This window comes from Phyllostomus hastatus, unplaced genomic scaffold (assembly GCF_019186645.2).
Source record: "Phyllostomus hastatus isolate PE091 unplaced genomic scaffold, TTU_PhHast_1.1 phas_contig_38, whole genome shotgun sequence".
In the NCBI taxonomy this organism is placed as follows: domain Eukaryota; kingdom Metazoa; phylum Chordata; class Mammalia; order Chiroptera; family Phyllostomidae; genus Phyllostomus; species Phyllostomus hastatus.
Window position 1 is genome coordinate 37,022,493 of NW_025333869.1, and position 26,241 is coordinate 37,048,733.

Below are 26,241 nucleotides of genomic sequence, written 5' to 3' on the forward strand. Positions count from 1 at the left end.
GACAATGACATAAAGGAAGACATGAAGGTCACACTAACTGAAGTGAAGAAAAATCTACAGGGAATCCACAATGATGGGAAGGAAGGTGGGGTTCAAATCAATGATTTGGAACATGAAGAAGAAATAAACATTCAACCAGAACAGAAAGAAAAAACAAGAATTCAAAAAACTAAGGATAGTGTAAGAAGACTCTAGGATATCTCCAAATGTGCCAACATCTGGATGTTAGGGATGCCAGAAGGGGAAGAGAAAGAGTAAGAAATCAAAAGTTTATTTGAAAAAATAATGAAAGAAAACTTCTCTGATTTGGTGAAGAAAGTAGATATACATGTCCAGGAAGCACAGAGAGTCCCAAAGAAGTTGGACCAAAGAGGAACACAACAAGACACATCATAACTAAAATGTCAAGTGTGAAAGAGAGAATCTTAAAAGCATCAAGAGGAAAGCAGGTAGTTACCTACAAGGGAGTACCCATAAGACTATCATCTGATTCCTCAAAAGAACTTTGCAGGCAAGAAAGGACTGGCAAGAAGTATTTAAACTGATGAAAAACAAGGACGTACAACCTAGATTACTCTATTCAGCAAAGGTATCATTTAGAATAGAAGGGCAGATAAAATGCTTCCGAGGCAAGGTAAAACTAAAGGAGTTCATCATCACCAAGCCATTATTACATAAAAGGTTAAAGGGACTTATTTAAAGAAAAGGAAGATCAAAACTATAAACATTAAAAAGGCATCAAATTCACAACTATCAACAACTGGATCTTAAAAAACTAACTAACTAACTAACTAACTAACTAACTAACTAACTAACTAAGCAAACAACCAGAACAGGAACAGAATAATAGGTATGGAGATCATTTGGAGGGTTATCAGCTGGGAGGGAGAAGAAGGAGAGAGGGGGAAAAGGTGCAGGAATTAAGAAGCATCATTTGTAGGTACAAAATAGACAGGGGAATGTTAAGAATAGTATAGGAAATGGAAAAGCCAAAGACCTTATATACATGACCCATGGACATGAAGTAAGGGTGGGAACAATGCTGGAGAGAAGGGGCCTACCAGGCAGAGTGGGACAAAGGGGAAAACTGGGACAACTGTAATAGCATAATCAATAAAATATACTTTAAAAATAGTCTACCCTGGAAAAAAGATGAGATTTAAATTCTAGGACTAAAATTGGAGACAAATTAATCACTTAGAAATTTAATGGAGAAATCTAGGCAAAAAATGATGAAGACATAGTTAGGTAGTGTGAATATAGAGAATGCTAATGGTATAATCTTTATTAAAAATGTATAATCTTTAGATTTGTTTTCTGGTTTGATGTAAGGTGATTAGTAGTAAAGAAGTAAAAATGATGACATGGATCAATCTTTGATTTGGAAATATGAACCTAGTTATTCATGGAGAGAGTAAATCGGTGAGAATAAGGAAAAGTAAAGTAGAAAATTATGATTTTTAGTATGAGGCAGAGTGCATTGAGATTGCCCATGAGACACCTGAATAGAAGTGTTTAGGAAAAAAGATAAATACACTGATCTTAACCTAGACTGAGCCCTGAATAATATATCACTACTGAGGAGGCAGTGAGAACTGTAATCCAACCTGTGCTTGTAGTGCTGAGCCATTCACTTTGGCACTGGGCTGTGACTGACTACCCACAGGGTGGGTATCTTTTCCTAATTTATCCATCTAAAGCTGATATTTTTTTAATATTCCTATAAAGCTCCTGTACATGAGATCGGTGTGCTCAATGCTCAGTAGAGGGACTATGGCTGCAAATACATGTGGAACGGTTTATCAGGACACTGATGATTGTCCATTTTCATGGCAGAATCTTTGGAATTGTGCTTACATGCACAGGCTTCAGATCTGGGTAGTCTGTGTTCATTCACAGACAGAGCAAGCTAGTTAACCCTTTTGTATCACAGGCTGCTAGTTTATGATGAAGGGGCAATGAATATTTAACTCACAGTGCTCATGTGAGAATAAAGAATACAAGGTAAATAATATTCTTAACAAAGATCCTGGAGAGTATTAGAAGCTCAGTAAATATAATAGCCATGACTAAATAACATGAATATTTAATCAAACAGTAATCTGACATTGCTGTGAAGATTTTTGTAGATATGATTGACATCTACAATCAGTTGACTTTAAGTAAAGGAGATTATACTTGATAATGTGTGTGTCATATAATCAGTTGAAAGCCTTTAAGAACAAAAACTGAGGTTGTCAGAAGAAACTGTAACACCCGTTCCTGCACAAGCCTACCATCAAATCCTACAAACTTCAGACTTGTCTGCTTTATAAGCACTTATTTGAGCCAATTACTTGAAATGCATCTCTCTCTCTCTCTCTACACACACACACACACACACACACATATATATATATGTATATGTATATATATGTATTCTGCAGACCTGTTTTCCTGGAGAACTCTGACTAATACAATAATACAACCTGGTCTCTTGTTTTCTTGAATTTATTAATTTTTTTTCTGTTTCACAGTGGAAATCTGTTTCTATTGGTAATCTCTCCTTTATTCTTCATCTCCATTTATAAGTAAATGACCATAGCACATCAAATCTAAAAAACACCCCCTTAAAAACACATAACTTGTCCTTAATTTTATTATTTTTATATTTTATGGACACATATTTGTATTATCCTTTGTCTATATTCCTCAGTTGTTCTCTTTAAGGCATTTTATTAAAAGGCTTATTTTTTGCCTCCTACCTGGGTTATAATGAAGAACTCCAAGGGATTTGGCAAAAAATTTCACATTTATATTTATGTGGTAGTGTGCTCTTAGCTAATTTCTTGGACTTGCAAGTGTTTTTTATTCTCAATGATAACCGTAAATATTCTAGAGTTCTCAGCAGTAAATTAATGTGTTAGTCTTTATTAAAATCCATACTCCCACATGTACACACAGAATTATAGAATATTCCCCAATCACTTTATAAGTACAAAATTATTGCATTTGTATTGTCAATTAAGAACAAGTAGAAGGGACACTTTTATAGAGACACTCAATTATAAACTCAATAATGGCAGGGACTTTCAAAGACAAAAGAAAAATGAAGAAATGTGATGATGGTAATATCAAAAATTTGCATAGAAATTAACTTGAGCTTTCTGGAGCTTTATGCTTTCTTACATCTGTCCACCAATTGAAAACCTACTTAATGGAACTTATACTTATTCCTAAGAATCGAAAGGTGAACAAAAGAGACATAGTCATCCCTGCCTTTATTGAGTTTATAACTGAGTGCCTCTATAGATGTGCCCCTTCTACTTGTTACTAATTGACAATGCAAATGCAATACTTTTGTATTTATAATAGGAAGTGGGAAGTATTTTCTAATTGTGTGTATGTACATGTGGTCAGTAACAGCTCTAGATGGATAAATTAGGAAAAGATACCCTCCCAGTGGGTAGTCACAGCCCAGCGCCAAAGTAAATGGCTCAGCACTACAAGCACAGGTTGGATTATAGTTCTCACTGCCCTCTCAGTAGTGATATATTATTCAGGGGACAATGTAGGTTCAGATCTGTGCATTCATCTTTTTTTCCTAAACACATCTATTCAAATGTCCCACAGACACTCCCAATTCACTATGCCTCATGTTAAAAATCATACTTTTCTTATCTATTGTTTACCTTTGGATTTGTAGGAAAAAGCATACTTTGCATTAAATAGTTTTTATATTTAGACACGAACATGTTCTCATTCTATTTATTTCTTACACCTTTCAGTTAATCAAGGATGTTACTATTGATTTGTTCTTTTATTAGATTCTTCTAAAATTGCAATTATTAAGGGTTAAAAGACATGGGTCAAGGCTGTCAAAACATCATACTTATCTTTAGACTTCAGTATAAATTAATTTTAATAAATTACTTTTCTTGGGGATATTTTGTATCAATAGTTATGTTCTTATTGTAGATATAACTTAAGTTATCTTAATATTTCCTGTGCATTGTGGTTTGTTAGTTTATTTATTTATTGCATATTTTTGAAATTTCTATTTTATTCACAATCATAGCTCTAACAAAATTATAATTTCCTTTAACTGAAGACATCATATTATGTATTAAATACTTGTCATGTATCATGTAACGTGTCACATGTTTAACCTACATTTTCTTTTTTTTTCTTCTATTTATTTTATCTATTTTTGTTCAAGTATGGTTGTCTGCATCCCCCTCCACCCACCTCCTTCCCCTGATTCCACTCCCCCTCTTGGTTTTGTCTGTGTGTCCTTTATAGTTGTTCCTGAAATCCTTTCTCCTCTCCCCATTATTCCCTCCACCTCCCCTCTGATTACTGTTAGATTATTCTTAATTTCAATGTCTCTGGTTCTATTTTGTTTGCTTGTCTATTTTGTTTGCTAGCTTGTTTGCTTGACTAGGTTCCTGTTAAAGGTGAGATCATATGGTATTTGTCTTTCACCATCTGGCTTATTTCACTTAGCATAATGCTCTCCAGATGCATCCATGCTGTTGCAAAGGGTAGGAGCTCCTTCTTTCTTTCTGCTGTGTAGCATTCCATTGTGTAGTTGTACCACAGTTTTTTTGATCCACTCATTTATTGATGGGCACTTAGGTTGCTTCCAGCACTTGGCTATTGCAAATTATGCTGCTATGAACATTGGGGTGCATAAGTTCTTTTGGATTGGTGCTTCAGGGTTCTTAGGATATAATCCCAGCACTGGAATTGCCAGGTCAAAAGGCAGTTCCATTTTTAGTTTTCTGAGGAAATTCCATACTATTTTCCACAGTGGCTGTACCAGTCTGCATTCCCACCAACAGTGCAATAGGGTTCCCTTTTCTCCACAACCTCTCCCACACTTGTTTGTTGTTTTATTTACAATGGTCATTCTGACTGGTGTGAAGTGGTATCTCATTGTGGTTTTAATTTGCATCTCTAATGGCTAGTGATGCTAAGCATCTTTTCATATGTCTCTGGGCCCTCTGTATGTTTTCCTTGGAGAAGTGTCTAAACAACCTAATTCTATACCTACAGAAACTGGAGGAACAACAACAAAGACAATGCAGAGCAAGTAGAAGGAAAAAAATAACCAAGATCAGAGCAGAATTAAACAACATAGAGACTAAAAGCACAATTCTAAAGATCAATGAATCCAGGAGCTGCTTCTTTGAAAAGATAAACAAAATCAACAAGCTTTTAAGCAGACTCATCCAGAAGAAAAAGAGAGAGGACCCAAATAAACACAATCAGAAATGAAAGAGGAGATATCACAACTGATATCACACAAATACAAAGGATTGCAAGAAATTACTACTAAGAACTATATATCAAGAAATTTGAAAACCTAGGTGAAATGGACAAATTTCTAGAAAAATATAATGTTTCAAAACTGAATGAAAAAGAAGCAGAAAGCCTGAATAGACTGATAACAGGTGATGAAATTGAAGCAGTAATCAAAACACTCCCAACACACAAAAACCCTGGACCAGACAGTTTCACAGGAGAATTCTGCAATGCATTCCATTTTAGATATAGCATATACTAAAATGTAATTTTAAATGTAAGGCATTATTGTAGCTTTTATAGTTTTGGAAGAATATTTGCCTATCTATAATTTAAGATTCTTGATAATTTTTTTTTCATGTTGTGGGAAAATAAAAGCAAATTTTTAAAATCTGTTACCAACACAATTATCAACTTTCTTAACTATTGGAGTTATTCATAACCTACTTGATATTTTTTTCCCTTTAGTACACTTGAATTTTTAAAGTTTAAAGTGATACATCCACTTTCATTTATGCAAGACATTTTTGAAGATTTGAAAGTTCTATGTATGGATATTATGCATTAACATACACAAGATGAGGTACACTAGTTTTCCCTACCAGACAGTGAATCTGGAATTCATGGAATCAAATAATGTGGCTTATAAATATACTTATGTCTAGCAGTACCATGGTAACTTGATATGTACTTTCATTGAAACAGACAAATACTGCCCTGGCTGGCATAGCTCAGTGGATTGAGCACGGGCTGCGAACCAAAGCATCGCAGTTTCGATTCCTGGTTAGGGCACCTGCCTGGGTTGCAGGCCACGGCCCCCAGCAACCACACATTGATGTTTCTCTCTCCCTTTCTTCCTCCCTTCCCTAGCTAAAAATAAATAAATAAAATCTTAAATAAATAAATTAAAAAACCCACTTTAAAAAAAACAAAACAAATACTCTCAAAGTAAAAATTATTTATTACAATAACAGACATACTGTAATGAGAGTTAATTATTCTAAGAGTATTATGTATACGCATAGTTTTGATTGTCCAGAAAATTTAAATTTTAACAGTAATTTATACATACATACATACATACATATTCTGATTATATGTTTAAATCACTAGGTAAGTTCATTTCTAGTATGACATTTTCTCCAAGATTATCATTAAAGTGACATAGATTGCCAAATAATTTAGTCCATATGTTGGGATAATGTCATCCACGATATTTTGTAGTTTAAAAAAAATTTTAAAATTATTTTAGAGAGAGCGAGGAAAGTGGGGTGGGGGGAGAGAGAGGGAGAGAGCAAAAAAGAAACATCAATTTGTTGTTGCACTTATTTATGTATTCATTGGTTGTTTCTTGCATGTGCCCTGACCAGGATCAAACCTGCAACCTTGGTATATCCAGGCTGATGCTCTAACCAAGTGAATTACCTGATCAGGGCACATCCGTTATATTTTAATTGGAATTGCAGTAGAGGATTTGTGGATAAACCTTCTCAAAGTCAAGTGAATTGTTACCCTATCACCTGGAATTCTCTGTAGAGTTTAGACTTGATGTGGTAAATGGCAAGCTCAAGTGTGTAAACTAAGCAAGCCATCTTTCTACAAAGAGCTGATTAATTCTATTTATTCTCTTTAATCAATAACAATATGAAAGATTGATATTGGGGAGTGAAGTGGTCTCTGCTTTCTATTTTGCATCAATGTATTTTAACCATAATTACTATTTCTATAATTTGTCTTATATTTATTTTAATTTCTATGCAAATTTATAAATGTATATAAATATTAAGATCATTTCTCAAAACATTAAATGCCATAATTATTTTATTATTACAATAAATCTATGAAAAAAATCACAGCACTATGGAAGAACAGTTGCTTTGAATATGGAGTTTTTTTGTTTGTTTAAACTTGAACAAATGTTTCATAGGAATTTGGGCTGCCATGAAGGCCACTGGAGAGGTGCCAAAGATTATATCGCCACATCCTGAATGGCATTGAGCAAGGACATGGACTCCAGCTATTGTAAGCTAAAAAATATGAAAAATAAAATTATTATATTAGTAATCTGCCTACTTAAAGAAGGAACATATTAAAGCTAACATTAATTCATTATATGCAGTAGATAGGACTGGATAATGATTCTCTTGACTGAAGTATTTTATAAAATTATTATAGAAGATTAAGTGAAAGAGGCCCACCATCTACCATGGAGGCAAAGTGGCTTCAAATAGTTTCTTAATTACTTCATCTTTACCAAGAGACATAATCCCTATATATAATGAAGAAATTTAAGGAAGATCTTTCTTCCAAATACTAAATATTATTATCAAAATATGTATCGTTTGTAGACTACTAAAACAGCAATTAATTGGAGAAGGAATTGTATTATGTATTGAATCATTGCACAGGGATTTAGCTATTTTCTGTAGACTTCAGAAACAACAACAGCATCAGCTAATTAGTATCTCACAGAATTGAATACCAGAGGGTAGTAGCTGATACCAGTGAAAGAAACAGTGGATTTAAGTATTAGACAGTCATTTAGGTGTCTCAGAGTCAACACTCAGTTATTATGTACCTTGGACATGTAAACTACTGTTTCAGAGTTACAGATTTTTCATTCGTCAGGGAAATATAATATGTACCTGATGAGGTAGTTGGAACATCAAGTGAAAGAATTTAAGTAAAAAAAAACCCAAAACCTAACAATGTGCTTAAAGAAAAACAATCCCAGAATCACAGTTCCTTCTTTCGGTTGTTCAGTTACAGTTGTCCCCGCTTTTCCCTTGTTGCTCTCCCCTACCCTGTTCAACCCCCACTCCCAAAGACCCTCCCCACCCCATTGTCCTTGTCCATTGGTCTTCCATACATGATCCTTGACTTCACCCTTCCCCTTCTTTGGCCTGTTTTCCCCTTCCCCTTCTTCTCTGATCCCTGCTAGTTGCTTGTTTATTTTCATGTCTCTTGTTCTTTTTGCTTGCTTATTTGTTTTGTTGATTAGGTTCCACTTATAGGTGAGATCATATGGTATTTGTCTTTCACTGGCTTATTTCACTTAGCATAACATTCTCCAGAGTTACTTCTTATTTGGAATCAAAATTGCTTCCCTGTAACTCTGTCTCAGGCTATTTCTGTGCCTTGAAGCACCCAGAAGTAGTTACTATAAAAATAGTCATGATCCCACTGTCGGGTCTTCCCTCTCCCTAGTTAAGCATTTCCTAAAGATCAAACATCAGCTCTACAGTATTGGAATATGTAGGAGTCCCCTGGGAAGTGAAATGGGTGCAATAGTAAGCAAAATAAAACAAGGACTGGGGAGTCTGGGAACTCCAGTGGTGATTTTCAGGTTACTGGTGATATTATTAGGCAGAATAAATAGCAAACCAAGGCAGGGAGTGGGTGGGAGACATGTCTCACTCATTAATTCATCCTTTGAAACTGCATGTTAATCCCAAGGTCTGGAGAAGGGAGAATGAAGGGGAGCCTGGAGGCTGGCCACAAGGATGTAACACCTAAAACCCTAATGGGCGAGGGACTCAGCTGAGCTGGGTGTCTGCTTGCAGCTGCATACTCAAGTGCATTTCATAACTAAACTTGCTGCCTGATTTCCACTATACTTTCTGTCTCTCACCTGAATTCAGTCTTGCGAGCAAGGTGAGAACCAAGGAGGGGAAGCCCACTAACTCTGATCTTCCAGGTAGCAGTATCATTAGGCAAACTGGCATTTGGAAGGACTAAAGTACAGGTCATAATTAATGTGACATTAACTACATGAAAAACTTTGCAACTTCACATTTTCTCCAATACATGCTGTTTTAGACCTTTTTTTTCATAAAATCTTTTTAGGCTTTCATTCTATTGAAATAGTTACCCTATGCTTTTGCTGCTGTATAGTGAATTAATAGATAGCTAAGCCCGTTTCCTTTGTTACTTTGTTACTACCTATAATAAACGAAAGTGTTTTTTTTTTATTTAGAATTAAAAGAAGATGAAAAAATATTTCCTTATTTGGCCAACAGATGGATTTTACATGATGCTTTTTCTTTGAGATTCGTTGGATGTGTAAAGGACAATTACATGTGCATGCTTATTCATTGCCTAATTACTCAATAATTAGCTCAGAGGTGCTAGAACAAAAGACATGTCTTGAGCAATTCACAGCAACTTAACAAAACATGTTTTCATAACAAAACATGTTTTTGAAATAAATTTTTTATTTTTTGTAGTTGGAATCATCTTTATGTACATCTCGAAGTATTAGGCATGCATATTGGAAAGCAAAGTGGATTTCTTTGACTTGAACAGCTTCCCCCCAAAATTTATACCATGAAACTATGCTAAAATTTTAAATCTAGGCCAGCCTTTCCTACACTTTGGGAGCAAGTCAGATGCTTAATTTCTTGTGAAATTAATGTGTTAGGGCACCAAAAGCATAACCATGAAAAATCCTCAGAAACAAATACAGTCAAATAAATTTTAAAAGGATGGAAGGGGAAAATCAATGGTTTGAAGAATGTTATAGATTAAGGCATATTGTAAATCTTTCTGAGGGGACTTTGTATATAGCATGTTGCTTTATTTTTAGGTAAGAAACTTTTTTTTTCTTTTTGGAGAAATATCTGTCCATCTCATCTCATGGAATAAAGTTTGGGATCTTCTGTGGGGAGGTGACATGGTGAAGTGAGAGGATCATGAACTTCAAGTTAGAAAGGATGAGTTGTATTCTCACTTCTACCCCTTAAAACTATGTGATGGAGGCAGGTTATTTATTTATTTATTTATGGGGGTCTTTTAAAAAATTTTAATTAAATTCATTTGGGGAAATATTAGTCAACAACATTATATAAGTTTCAGCTGTCCAACTCTATGGTAGTACTTAGATGTGAGAATTTTTATTTAAGTCTATGTCCTCCTCTGTAAAAGGTATGATTATAACTATTACTCGAATTATTTATATAAAGCTTATTATATACAACAGACACAGCAAATAGTGGCAATCTCTATTAAAGACATTAAAAGATAATATATTCAAGGAAAGTTGAAAATATTTAGATATGTGTTTTGCTTGAGATAATACATAAATAAAATCTTTAGAATGAATAAATACTAAACTATTCTTAGCAAATAAGTTAATAAATTTATGTATAATTGTAATCTCTGATATGGATAAAAACTTAATACCTGGAAAGTTGAAATGAATAACATTGAACTATATTATTGCTGCAGTATAAAGATTATCTTCTTTCCAGAGAATATTCTTAATTAAATAGTATCGATATTTTTAGTTCATTTAAGTACAAATATCATAACACAAGTATGTCCCATGAGGAAGATGGTTGCAGATAGTTATGATTATGATTAAATGTCCTACCTTGAATAAAATTAGTCTGATAACAGATTCATGAATTATACATTTGTTTAATAGTTTATTGTTAAAGTTCTTCACCCTCTACTACCCAATAAAGGCAATTACTGTTTTTACAATTCTTCAAGAAAAAAAGAGTTTTAGATTTCATAAATGCTTGAATTTCATATCATGCATTTTCCAGCTGGAGGCAAATATTTTCCCAGATTACTAATTTGAATTGATGTTGCAATAAGTAATTTCGCCAGAGGAATAGAAACCTAAACTGAAATGTGAGGATCTTAATTGTTAAATCATTCCTAGCATCAGGCTGTAAACATTTGTTAAAAAGCTATTTTCTACTTCCATTAAGGCTCATCAATATTCCCAGTGTTTTCTTTAGCTACTAGAAGTGGCACAATCCTCTTCCTTGCAAAGGGAGAATGGAGAGGCCACATTTGCAGTGGAATCTCACTTTACCTTCTAAAGCAAGGTTTGAGTTTTGTATTAATGGAGTCAGATATTTTGACTGAATCTTCTAGCAGGTAATTTAGATAAAAACAATTATTTTATGATGAAAAAACCTAAATAAATAATTTCATTACCTTTGGTTTGATGCTTTGTGTTAATAAAATGATACTATCATTCTAAAATATAGCATTCATATTTTCCCAGTAAAACACAACATTGGAATTAGTCAGCACACACTTGAAAATAATCCATTGTTATTATTTGTTTGAGAATTATAGTGACAGTTCCAAGAAAAGAATAGGATTTTTTTTGCTAATATTACCAATGTCTAAAATAATTTTTTTCTTGTAAACAAGATAACTTGCATACATTTAATTTCTAATCATGGTTCTAAATATAACATACAGAAAGAAGAGATTCTGCTTTTCAATATAAGCTATCCAAATTAAAAATGAGCAATTATGATTCTTTTTATTGCACAAAATTATCACATTATCATTCTGTTACAAATATTTACAGGCTGTATAAGAGCAGTGTTATATATTCAGGTAGAGAAGCAAAACATGTATCTCACATATGTTTATATACCTCTCATTATATATCTCATATATATTGAAATGTGCATATTTGAATTAAACTCCTTCTATTCATTAAATATGCATTTGTATGTCCTACTGGTAAGATGACATCTGAAAATATTGTATTATTTAAGAATTCAATTGTATAGTAAGTGATTTTTAAAAATTATTGCAAGGTTAATTTTAGAGTTGACTGAGGAGAGTTAGAGAACTACAATACTAATTATTTAAGATCTCCACCTGGATAGCCCTGAAGGGTGCAGATCACTAGATGGAGTGCTTGCCTGGGAACCAATGGGTCATTGGTTCAATTTCCAGTCAGGACACAAGCCTGGGTTGTGGGCCAGGTCCCCAGTAGGGGGTATGTGAGAGACAACCACACATAGATGTTTCTCTTCTTTTTGTTCTCTTTCCATTGCTCTCTCTAAAAATAAATAAGTAAAATCTTAAAAAAGTAGGATCTCCACCTGGATTAATTGTTTCATATTTTAAGATATTTCCTCAGATCACACCATGGAGTATGGGTGGCTCACAGGGATCTAGATTTTACTTAGAGTAAATTTGAGTGGAATTTTTCCACTTTGAGAAGGGAAGACTGCTCAGCACTGTAATGATTATGTTGGAGAATATCATTCTCTTTAATAAGGACACATCAACTTCCTTTCCCATAGCAGTGCTGTGGCAGCTCTGTCTAGATCATGAAATCCAGCAAAGGTAATTATTTAAGGTAACATCATATATGACATTTTTTCTTTTTGTTTATTAAAATCCATTTATGTCAATACTTTGAAAAGAAAAATATTGTTTATAGTTGAAGTTTACGTTTAACAGTATTATGGGCAGAAAATTTCAATTCTTCCCATTGATACCAGTTTTTTAAGAGAACGCTGTGTCTGGTTTCTAACATCAAAAAATCTTTGGCATTATTAATATTTTTAATATTCCAGTAGGTATGTAGTGGTGTCTCATTGTGGTTTTAATTTGTATTTTCCAAATAACTGATGAAATTGAGCACTTTTCATATGCTTGTTTGCCATACTCACATATCTTCCTTGGCAATGGATGCGTCTAATTTCTTCTCATTTTATATTTTGATGAGGTTGCAGAGTTTTTTATATATTCTGGGTATAATTCTTTTATTGAATACATTATTTACAAATATATTTTTTATATTTTATGGTTTGAGTTTTCATTTTCTAAGCAGTCTCTTTCAAAAAAAGTGGTTTTTTTTTAAAGTTTATGTGCCTGTTGAACACCACTTGCTCATTTCTGCAGTTTTTTTTAAAGATTTTATTTATTTATTTTTAGAGAGGGAAGGGGGGGAGAGAGAGAGAGCGAGAGAGAGAGAGTGAGAGAGAGAGAAACATCAATGTGCGGTTGCTGGGGGTTATGGCTTGCAACCCAGGCATGTACCCTGGCTGGGAATCGAACCTGAGACACTTTGGTTCGCAGCCCGTGCTCAATCCACTGAGCTATGCCAGCTAGGGCTCAAAAAAAAGTTTTTAACTAATACATTTTAATTTGTCAATATCTTCTTTTATTGATTGTGCTTCTGTTATTATTCCTATGAGGCTTTGCCTAACCCAAGTTTACAAGGGTCAGTTTTTTTGTTACTATATTTTCCTATAGTGTTTTATTTGAGGTTAATATTTGCTTATGATATAATACATAAATTAAAATTTTATACTGCAACTTGACATATTTATTTTTTTCCTAATCTTAGGGAGGAAGCATTCAATTAAGTATGTGAACTATTGTTTTTTTGTAGATGCCCTCTATCAGGTTCAGAAAATCCCCTACTATTCTTGATTTGCTGAGTTTTTTAAAATCAGGAGTGAATGTGCATTTTGTCAAATATGTTGTTTGAGTCCATTGAAATGATTAAATGTTTTAATTTTTTTTTTTAGTTTTAAACATGGTCATTTGCCAAAAAATTGTGAATTGCATTGGTTGGTTGTAAAATAGCTTCATATTTCTAGAAGAAACCTGACTTGGTAATTATGTATTACTCTTTTAATGTATTATTATTTTTATCTGCCCCGTGTTTATTTTTATTTTTTATTTTTATTACTATGATTTTTATTTTATTGTTGTTCAAATACAGTTGTCTGCATCCCCCCTCCCCCCCCACCCCAGCCATCCCCAACTCCCTCCCCTGATTCCACTCCCCCCTTGGTTTTGTCCATGTGTCCTTTATGCGTCCATGCGTTCCTGATAACCCTCCCCCCTCCGCCCTATTATTCCCTCCCACCTCCTCTCTTGGTTACCGTCAGATTGTTCTTAATTTCAATGTCTCTGGTTCTATTTTGCTTGCTTGTTTATTTTGTTGATTAGGTTCCACTTAAAGGTGAGATCATATGGTATTTGTCTTTCACTGCCTGGCTTATTTCACTTAGCATAATGCATTCCAGTTCCATCCATGCTGTCTCAAAGGGTAGGAGCTCCTTCTTTCCTTCTGCTGCACTGTATCCCGTTGTGTAAATGTACCACCATTTTTTGATCCATTCATTTACTGATGGGCACTTAGGTTGCTTCCAACACTTGACTATTGTAAATTGTGCTGTTATGAACATTGTATTTGCCGAGTGTTTATTTGGAATATTTACATCTGTGTTTCTCAGAGGTTTGGGGCTTTAAAATCATTTCCTTCTCAGGTTTTGCCATCAGTGATGTTGATCTCATTGAATGAGATGAGAAATATTCCTTCTTTCCCAACTTTCTACAAGTTTGTATATAATTGGTATTATTCTTCCACAAATAAATATAGGTGTATTTATGTGATACATTTTTTTCCTGAGTAAACTTAAATGATCTGTATCTTTTTTTGTGTCCATTTTCTTTAAATTGTTTATTAGCAAAGAATTGTGCATGGTATCACATTCTTCTTCTAATATCTCTGCAACATGTAGTGTTGTCATGCCTCTTAGGCTCGATTTTGATGTGATCAGCAGGCTAGAAATGTTCAATTGTAGTCTTCTTCACAAAGAACTATCTTTTGGCATCTTTAATTTTTCTTTATTGTTTTTATGTTTTTTATTTCTGTGATTTCCAACTCTGATATTTACTATTTTCTTTCTTCTACTTTGGAATGCACACACATGCCCATATACTCCTATAAGGTTTCTTTAATTGGAAGGTGAGGCCACTGACTTGGGACCTTTCCTCTTTTCAAAAATAGGCTGTTTGTGGTATAAATTTCCCTCATAATGCTACCTTAGTAGTATTCAAAGTTTTTGACATATTACATTTTCATTGTCATCAAGTTCAAAATACTTTCTAATTTTCCTTTTGTTTGTTTCATGATCATGAGCTACTTAGAAGTATTTGTTACTTTGTTTGTAAATATCTGGATGTTTTCTAGATATCTTTCTTTTCTTAATTTATTTTTTCAAAAATTCATATTTAGTAACCTTACATTGAATCAACTAGTACTTGAGTAGTTTTGATTATTGAGGTAGTAAATATCCTATCACCTGAAACCTTAATAATAAATATGTTAAACACATTTTTGCTATTTGTTAAATATATGCATATAGATATATTCACATTTCTTTTTTTAATGATTAAAATGTTTTATTGTTCTTATGAACACATCTTTCAATAAACTATAAATGGATGAAGCTAGAGAACAGGTCTTTTCCATGTCTAGCCTATTTGACTTGAAAATACACTTTCCAGTTTTCAGTATATATACAAATTTCTTACCTAGTGTTACAAGATAAATTAGCACAATTTAACCTGTATTATCCCCGTGCTAACTACTAGCTGTATTAAGTTATTACACAGGAACCTCATTTTAAGGGGACTCTAGAATTCATTCTTGGACAGAAAATGAGAACTGAACAGTGATTTTATCACTGTAAACTCAATTGTTCTTTAGCATCCTTTAATGCTAATGTATGGCAGATAATTAACCATGAAGTACATTCTAGGATTTAAGAAACATAAGTATAGTTCAAAGTCCTTTGACAAAATCATACCATGTCCGTTACCTTTGAAAATAAAGACTTAGAATTCTTGGACACACTTTAGGTCCTGTTTGGACATTTCGTTCAGTATATTAGAGACCTTTCTTTTCCTTTTTTGCTTCATTTGTAAAGTTTATTTTGGAATGTAAAGCTCTTTTGAATTATAGTTGACATACAATATTACATTAGTTTCAGGTATATAACACCGTGAGTTTTTACATATATACAACCTACAAAATGATCATCACAAAAAGTCCACTTTGTCTGTTGCTATACATAGTTATTGTGATATTGTGGACTGTGTTCCCTATGCTGTACTTCACACTCCCATGATTGATTGTAAGTTTGTACCTCTTAATCCCCTTCACCATTTTTTACATACCCCTACCACCCAATGCTTTGGCAGCTATCAGTTATTCTGTATCTATGAGTCTGTTTTATTGGTTCATTTGTTTAGTTTTTTAGGTTCTGCACATCAGTAAAACAATATTTTCAAATGATGCATTACAAGTATAATACGGAATGCCAAAAAAAAGTTACATCTCACTGTGATTTCTAATTTATTTTGGTTGTGATATTTGAAGACTTTTAAATTTATTGAGACTTTGTTATGACACAAAATATTGTCAACCTTGGTAAATGTTTCATGTGTAGTTGGAAGAAATATATATGAGGACTATCCAGAAGGTATATAGCCATGTAATATGAAACACAGAGATATTTATTAAAGAAGATACAGGATACAAGAAACATTGCACACAGGACAATGACACCTTGGTCCCCTTCAAAGTAGGCACTATGAGGCCTCACACAGTTCTCCCAGTCACCATCAGGTGCCCCATTATATTTTCCTGAATCTCATCAATGGTCTGAAATCTCTTTCCTTTCAAAGGTGATTTTAGTTTTTGAAAAAGCCAGAAGTCACAGGGTGCCAAATCTGGTTTGTTAGGGGGGCTGAGCCACCTGGATGAATTGATATTTCACCAAAAAAACTCTGCACAAAACATAATGCATGAGTGGGTGCATTGTCATAATGAAGATACCAGTCACCAGTTGGCCATAGCTGTGGCTTTCTGAATCATCCCATTAGTTTCTGTGAAGAAATGTTCAAGCATAGCACAAAATATGATGCAGATGCATTCCTCTCAGAGGAATTCCTCTACTTCCTCAGTCATTTTGAATGTGATGGCCACACAGTACACATGCTCACTCAATGGTGTCTACCACTCCCGCTGACTAGTACAGTGAAGTTGTCATTGTTCACACATGCACATTCCAGCCTATTCTCCTTGGCTGCCAGGTTATATTGATGTTGTGCAAACTGTTTTTGTTATATTAATAATGGCTGGACTTTTGACAGACAGACTTCATATTATGCAGTTGTTGGGTAGAATGCTATTTAAATATCAATTAGATAAATTTGTTAATTTTCAATTGTTAATGTTCAAGTCATATATATTAGTAATTTTCTGTTTATATTTTCTAACAGTTTTGATAGAGAGGTATTGAAATAATCAATTCTAAATGTGGATTTATCTATTTCTCTTATCAGATTTTATTTCATGTATTTTAAGGCTCTCTTGTTATGTAGTACAAGCATTTAGAGGGACTATTGGTGAGTTGATGTCTTTATATTCCATGGACCTTCCTTGTTTCATATAATATTCCTTGCTTCAAAGTCCACTTTGTCTGATATTAATATAGCCACCTCTCCAGCTTTCTTTGAATCAGTGTTAGTATGTGTAATTTTTCTCCCTTTTACTTTCAATTTGTTGGTGTCTACACACTTGAATTGTGTTTTATATAAGGCAGTATATGGCTTAAAAATTTAATCTGACCCCCTTCTGCCTTCTATTTGGGGGTATTTAACCTATTTACATTTAATTGTTATTAATATGGGAAGTATAAACCTATCATCTTCATCCATGTATTTGCTATATGCTCCATCTGTTCTTTGTTCACCTTCTGTCCAATATCTGCCTTATTTTTGGGTTGATATAAACTAATTGGTTTATCTTCCAATTAGTAGGTCACCTTTCGTCTTTTCTTTTCTTGTCTGGTATTTTTTTTACTGGATGTCAGACATTGTAAATTCTGTTCTGTTTGGTGTTGGATATGTTTGCATTTCTGACAGCTGTCAGAGGAGAGAGGGTTAATGGCTTTGTTCCATATATATTCTTTTTTTAAAAAATGCCTAACATGAATTTATTTTTTTAAAAGATTTTATTTATTTATTTTTTAGAGAGGGAAGCGAGGGAGAAAGAGAGAGAGGTAGAAACATCAATGTGAGGTTGCTGGGGGTCATGGCCTGCAACCCAGGCATATACCCTGTCTGGGAATCAAACCTGCGACACTTTGATTCGCAGCCCATGCTCAATCCACTGAGCTATGCCAGCCAGGGTTCCATATATATTCTTAATCTATCTTCCAAAATTGCTTGTAAACAACTTAAACATTTGGGGTCATGCTTTTAAGTTCTAGTATGCATGATCAGAATGGTTCTTGATCTTGGTCAAACCTTCTCCCATTGCTGAGGCAAGATCTGTGTATTCTACACAAAGTTGTGTGGATTTTGAGTTTTTTCATTATGACTGGAGAGAACAGGCATTATTCCTGACTAAGGGAGCACATCAGGCACTGTTACCTCCAATCATTTTGGTGAACTTTTCTCCAGCATTGGGTAGGATTCTCACATAAATGCACAAACTAGTACTCACCGGAATACTCAAACTGGACATTCCACAGATCCCTGGAGTTCTCTCTGTGTAGCTCTGTCCTCCCTGGTACTTTGTGCTAAACACTTCAGCTGTGTTGGTTTCCTCAGTTTCCACAACTCAAGGAGTTTGCTGGACTCCACCTCAGTTTGGTCTCTGTGCTGTGCCCTGGACACCCCCTCATGGCAGTAGGTTTGTTTCTTGTCCCTCAGAGATCACTGTCCTGTATTGTCTGATGTCTAGAACCTTGCAAACCACTGTTTTATATTGCTTGTCCATTTTTTTTAGTTCTTTCTGAATAGAGGGTAAATCTGAATCTGCTCTTTCATCTTGGCTAGAAATGAAATTTATTCCTGTTATTTTTAAAGATGAAGGAAACTGTGACTGAGAAATTAAATAGCATGTCTAAATCACTTGGATTATATTTTAATCATCAGAGTGGAGTTACCAACAAAAAAAATTTTGACTTTTGAAAATTAGAGTCAAAATGAGGCTAATGATGTCATTCTAGTTTAAAGTTGTGCTGTTGATTCTGGTGCACTTTGGTCTTTTATTCCACATTGATCCTCCTGTGAAATGGCATGAAGAGTTTGGCTTCATCCACTGACCCATGGAGATGAGTCTGCACTTTAAGGCAAAACTAGTTTTATTATTAACAGAGTGTAAGTGTACTATTTAATTAATTTCACCTCAAATTTTCACTTTGGTAGGGAGCTGGAGGATTGAATGTTTTAGCAGGAAGGTCTACTTTTGACAGTATATTCCACAGTCTCATGGCTAGGAAGAGCTAAGAAGGGAACTGTCTATAATTTTCAGTTGGTCTTCACCCTTGCCTAGGGAACTTCTGGTTAGAGCACTACCCTGGTTACAGCAGAAACAATAGGATAAAGTCCAGTTCTATAATTAAGAAATATGTGGAGATAAAGGGGCAAAGGTAGTAGAGATTCCAAGGACACATGGAGCAACAATACACTAGATGAACACAGGAAAGAAAGAGTATCCAGGATATTTGTGATAGAGGCATGAAGAGTTAACTCTGTTCCCACTTTGGCTGAGAGTCTGACATCTTGAGAGCCAAGTAAGTGATAACAAGAAGGCAATAGTAAGTGATGAAGAGACTGATGAAGAGCAAACCTTCCTTTAAATAAGGACCCACTTTAAATTTCTTTCTTGAGCAAAAAAATTATTAGTAGTTCTTACTGCTTGTTTCCTTATGTCATATCTTCCATGAGAGTAGGGGACATAGTATATTGTTCAAAATTATATCATTTGCTTTTAGTACAGTGGGCAGTATAAGCACTCATGTTTTTATTGAATGAATGTTTGATTAGTTGAATGAGCAAAGAAGGCTGTATAAACACAATATGAGAATGAAAACATTCCAGACCTCAAGAATTAGTTCTCACCTCAGGAATAGGAATAGAGGTTGGAAATAATTTTGGATCAATGATTTTCATTTTATACTCATGAAAACTGAATATTAGGATGATTTACATTCTAATTTTACCTGAAGACTATTCTTGGAGTTTTGTGTTTGTGTGTGATATGTAATAGAGGTTTTGAAAAACAAAAAGCCAAATTTTAAGGAAAATGACATATTTCAGTTATAGTTAATTATCGTAGCATTTAATTCCCACTGGGAAAAGTGATTTTTTTTCTGACAAATACTACATATTCTGAGTAAAACAATTACTTCCATCATAATCACTTAAGTTTGTTCAGTTTTAAGGGTGGGGGGAGGGGAGAGAGAGAGAGAGAACGTCCCCCCGCCCTATCCTCCCACCTGCTGCAACAATGATCAGAGAACAGGCACCCAGTGAAGCTCTTCCAAAACTTTTGACCTATCAAATTTTAAGCAAATTAAAATGATTCTTCAGGGCATAAAATGTTGGGGTAATTTATTATGTGGCAATGTATAATGAGATCAGATTTTATATATGAGACAGTCCCCCCAAATGGAATTTATTTATAAAAATGTGTATTTATTTTTATATTTTTAAAATTCAGTCACCTTCAGAGTACTCTCCATTTGATGCAAGACACCTACTGAGACATTTTTCCACTGCTCAAACCAGTTTTTGAACTCATGGATTTTGACACCTTTCATCGCTTCCACTATTTTTTGTTTCACCTCTTCCACACTGGCACAATGTTAGGTTTCCTTTTAACAACATTTTTTATTCGTGAGAACAAAAAAGGCTGGTTGGGGGTGAGAGTGGATGAATGGGGAGGGTGGGGCATGAGGGTCATACCATTTATAGTCAAAAACTGCTGAACACTAAGCATAGTGTGAGCAGGTGGGCTTGTAAATGACTCATCATGAAATGGGCAACTGTGTTGAAAGAATCTTCAAAAAAAAAATCACAAGCTGAATTTACTGAAACTGAATACAGCCTCTCACAACAATGCCAGCTGGCACACCAATACAGATGGATTCCTAGAACACCCACTGAAAGGGGAGAAGCCTGTACTACAAGAGCCCCTAATTTTACTTTTTTTGGGGGGTACCTTCTCCTGTGTCATCTGATTATCAGTGCTATAGCTCAAACACAAAATTCTTGAAGGGAGGAAACTAACAATTAGCAGATTATGCTCCAAGCTCCCATTTTCACAACTTCAGTCATAGTCTCTGTCCTTTAAGGCATGGAAACTTAAGTGATCTTTTAGGTGTTTGCATTTGAGATTGCTAACACATATGTGTTAGTTAGACTGATGGAAGATTAACAATTGTTCTGGAACAAGTAAACAGGTAACCCTGTCATATCTACTCCCTTGGCAAGCATTTTCTTTGTTAAACATATAAAATGTCAATGGTTTCTTTAAAAAACTGGAACAAACAGCAATGTTGGTATGATGATATTCTTTATTTCCAGTCTGGATTTGCAGGTATTGATAGATTTAACTCTATCTTCTTTACTGGGCCAAAGTTTATTCTCTTCAGTAGCAGCATGTTCAGGGGACTAAAGGGACCAAAATTATGATACTCTGGTTAGACCAATAATGGTTCACTGGTTCTTTATTTTTTTCATTTTTTATGTAATTGATACTATTATGACTGTTTTAACCAAGGGACTGTCAAGGAATGTTCCAATATAATGGCCTTAATTTCGATCATGCCTCCTAAATATCTCAGTTTTCACATAGGAAGTCATTCACAAATCCACATCTGTTTCATTCTTAACATTTAACTAAGTGATAAACAGTAAATATTAATAGAATATCCATTGATTTCTAAAGAGATGTCCCAGATCCTCTTTTTAAAGGCCCTATGAGTCCGCTCCAGAAGATATCCAGTCATGGTATATGAAAAATAGAGACACTTATTGAAGAACATACAGGATACAAGAAACATTGTGCATAGGACAGCGATGCCTCAGTCCCCTTCAAAGTAGGCACCTTGTTACCTCACACAGGTCTCCCAATCACCATCAGTTACTCTGTCATACTTTCCTGAATCTCATCAACAGTCTGAAATCTCTTCCCTTTCAAAGGTAATTTTAGTTTTGGGAAAAGCCAGAAGTCTTTTCCCAAAAAAGGGCACCAAATCTTGGCTTTAGGGGTCTGAGTCACCTGGGTGATTTCGTGTTTCGACAAAAAACTCTGCACGAGACATGATGCATGAGTGGGTGCGTTGTAGTGATGAAGCTGCCAATCACTCATTGCCCATAGCTGTGGCCTTCTGAATCAACCCAATATTTTCTGCAGAGGATATTCATGCTTAAAACTAAATTTGATGCAGATTTATTGCTCTACTTGCTCAGTCATTTTGAATGTGATGGCCACACAGTACGCATGCTCACTCACAGGTATCTACTGTCTCCACTTACTGAGTACAGTGGAGTCATCATTGTTCACACATGCACATTCCAGTCCACCCTCCTTGGCTGCCAGGTTACACTGATGTGCAGACTGTTCTCATTCTATCAAGAATGGCTGAAATTTTTCTGGGCAGACTTTGTATATTCAAATACAGTCAGACACAGACTAAAATACTGGGGCTTGTAGATTCAACGTATGAATTTGGGGGAAAACACAAAATCAACCCATAATAGTAAGTGTACACATCCATTCATTTTGTAACACTCCATAGTGGTTGTAATATTTGAGAACACAAAGTAGATTTTACTGCTTCACACTATGTTAAATTATTTCAGAAAATTTTAGTATTCTTGTGTCAACTGTGTATAAAATCTACCTCCTGTCTTACAGAGATCACTTCTCACAGGCTACATTTGCACTGTCTTTAGAAGTAGGTTACTGCTCATAACAGTGACAATCTGCAGTCAGATATTCAAGCCTTTTACAAATCCTATGTAAATTAAATGTAAATAGTATTTTGATGTGTGAATTAAATGTAAGTAGTACCTCTGAAAATTTTTCATTTGTGTTTGTGTTATAGATGTTACATTACCTGTGTTTTAACATTGTTCCAAATACATTAGTTTCTTTTTGACTAAAAGTCATATAACAACTATAAAATTAAAGATAGAATTATTAACATAGGCTCACTAAGTTTGTGTTATATTTTGGTGATATGTGCTTTCATTTTAATTTCTTAGAATATAAAGGACGTATCTACATAGTTTTTAGAGAATTTGCAAATGGCTAATTAAATTCCTCAACTTCATTAATATGTAAATATCAGAACTGACACAGTAAAAACTGTTGATCAGGCACCAGGTGAGTGAAGGTAAGCATATGCCAACAATGATATCTGATATGTGTAATACAGTAAAATTGTATTGGAATATATTTAAAAAAATATGCAGCATGTAGTATATAAATATGAATAAAGGAGTCTAGTATAAAACATCATTCAGGAAATATATATATTTTACATATTAATGAAACATAAAAGCACTGTGTATAACACTCATTCATACAGATTGTTGAAGGTTGAAATGACTACAGATAGATTTATTTAATACAGACAAAATAAATTTTGTAATAATTTAGATATTTTAAATTCATTTGCATTAGCTTTCCTCTCTATTATAAGTCAGAGAACAATGATTGTAAAATCAAGTGAAGATGCCTACAATTAATGGTCATAAACAAATATATACCGTGAAGATTTCACAAGTAGATACTTTCTTATGAACATCACATGTGCTGACTTTCACAATTTTTATCATAAAACCAAATGCCGAGGATGTACATATAAATGCACATATAAATATACAGACATACCATACCTGGGACAGACATTGCTTTATGCCAGGCTCACATGACGATTAAATGTATCTGGTGATTACATAATGAACTGAATGTGGAAAATTCTAGTTTTGCCTTCTGGCACTTTGAGGAGAGGGGGAAAATAGGATGCCAGCCTTAAGCAATGTGACATTGAATTCCATCCAAAGTCAATGTGATATGATGTTATTGAAGGGAATTTCTTTTCTCTTTCATTGTGGATACTTTATCATGGTTGATTATTTGGGAAGTTACAGATGATGCATACTAGATCTATTCAGTAATGTAAGCAAGGTTCTAAAAATAAAACAAAATTCTGAAGAGCAAAAGGTTATTATGAGGTTTAAGTAAGAAGGGAAAATAGCACAAAATGTCAATTGGATTTTGAGATTTGTATAAAAACCCATCAAGCAGCGGGTGTCCATGCATACTTGCCATTTGTGCTCATATTGATTAATTGCAAGATAAGTAAAATGTGAGCATTTTAAATACAGAAAGGAAAATGCCGTTAACCTTCTGCAGACTGAACTTTATAAAGCTGTTTTTAAATGTGCAAATCTTGCTGAATTTAAAGGACAGAAAGTGTACTTTACACAATTTCACTTAAGAGATAATGATCTGGGTCTGACCCAAATCCATTTAATGACTTGGGAAAGATGCAGCGATGCGTGTGTGTGAGTGAGGAAGAAGGATGGGTGGGTGTGCAGTGGCACTTCCCCAAGGAAAGAAGGGGTTACTGTGCCTTAACCACATAAAAGAATTGAATGGAGTACTGTTCTCTAAAATGAGCCATCCAGGGAATCTCTTTATGAATAATGTTAAATGTCCAATTTGCATCTTTTTATAATGCAACAAACTAACCATATCCTTAAAATATGTCCTACACATTCCTGTTTCTATTACTATTTTTTTAAAAATATGTTTGTCATTATGAACAAAAACTAAAAAATCAAATTTCCTATATAGGAAATAAATGCATTGTTGGGTAGGGGGCATGAAAACATCAAACCAAAGTCCAAAAATACAAAGCAAAATACTGAAAATAACCAAATAGGGTAGCCTAAGCAAACAATTAAAGGAAATTGGAGGGATATGTTAAGATACCAGGAAGAATATCTGTGGTGGAAGTACAAGGAAGAATCTTAACACTAGAGCTTACCTTATTCAAATTGAGTAATTAAAGATAGAGAAACTTCTTGTGATACATACTCATGAGTCTTTAGAAATAAATATGCCTTTTAAAGGTCAGGCCAATTTTTATTAGATGTCATATAATCAGAAGTTGGAAAATATATTGTTTCTGTGGTGAGATTGTGGCCAAAATGAGGAAAAACAATCTAAAAAATCAAAAGCCATATATAAATTCTTGTTAAATTATGTTAATTTATTTATATTAGAATATGCTTTGCAAGGCTAACTGGAATACACAACTAGCCTTTGCAGCAGAATTTCATTATGCCATGTGCTGAGAGATCTATTATCTTTTCTAATGAAGCCCAACATCTTGGCAAAGCTACACTCTCTAATAAACTTAATAAGAACATATTTATCAGGTATAAGTGCAGAAAATTCTTTCATGCTAGACAATTACATAAACCCATGTGGCTCTGCATTTCCTCTACTTTCTGAGCAGAATGTACACATGATGTGAGAAAATAATACTGTTCTTGGAGTCCTAGTTCACATACTATTCTGTCAGGGAGTATTTCCATTATCCTTCCACAGGGATAATTGTAATTCTGCATTTCTGCAAGTCCCATTATATTGCCCCCTATTATAAAAGTCTTCACATAGAATTCAATATCTATATTGTCTTCCTGTTTCGTTAGGTTGTATGTCCCATGAAAGAAGTTTTATTCATTTTTCATTCTTATTATCCTTTATGCCTGACATATAACAAAAGTTCAAAAATGCAGATGAAAAAACTGTACATAGTTCCTGGCCTGACAATTTTGAGTTTGAAATAGATTACTGCTTCCTTATTCTTTCATCCCTGCTCTGCCTTTCTACATTTCATAACTGATTGAATGCTTAACACGGGGTCTAACACAGAGTAAACAGAACTATGGAGACAGTAAAATGTTAGTGGTTGCCAAGGTCGGTGGAGGATGAACAGGTGGAGCACAGAAGATTTTTAGGGCAGTGAAAATACTCTGATACTATAATGATGGAGTCATAAGATTATATATTTGCTCAAACTCGTAAAATGTGCAGTATCAAGGGTGAGGAGCAATGTAAACTATGGACTGTAAGTGATTATGATGTGTCAGTGTAGGTTCATCAGTGTGGTACAAAAGTACTGCTCTGGTGGGGAATATTGGTAATGGATGAGAGTGTGCATGATGGGAGCAGGAGGTATATAGGAAGTCTCTGTATCTTCCTCTTAATTTTGCTGTGAATCTAAAGCTTCTCTAAAAAAATGACAGCAAATAACATTTTAAGAATCATTATTGGATACATACCTCATATAAAAAATATGCTGTTTTAGCTCTGTCTGATGTGGCTCTGTGGATTGGGTGCTGGCCTGTGAACCAAGGGGTCACCTGTTCAATTCCCAGTTAAGGCACATGCCTGGGTTGCAAGCCAGGTCCCCAGTTGGGGACGTGTGAGAAGCAACCACTCACTGATGTTTCTCTCTCTCTCCTCCCTCCCTTCCCTATTCTCTAAAAATAAATAAATGAAACCTT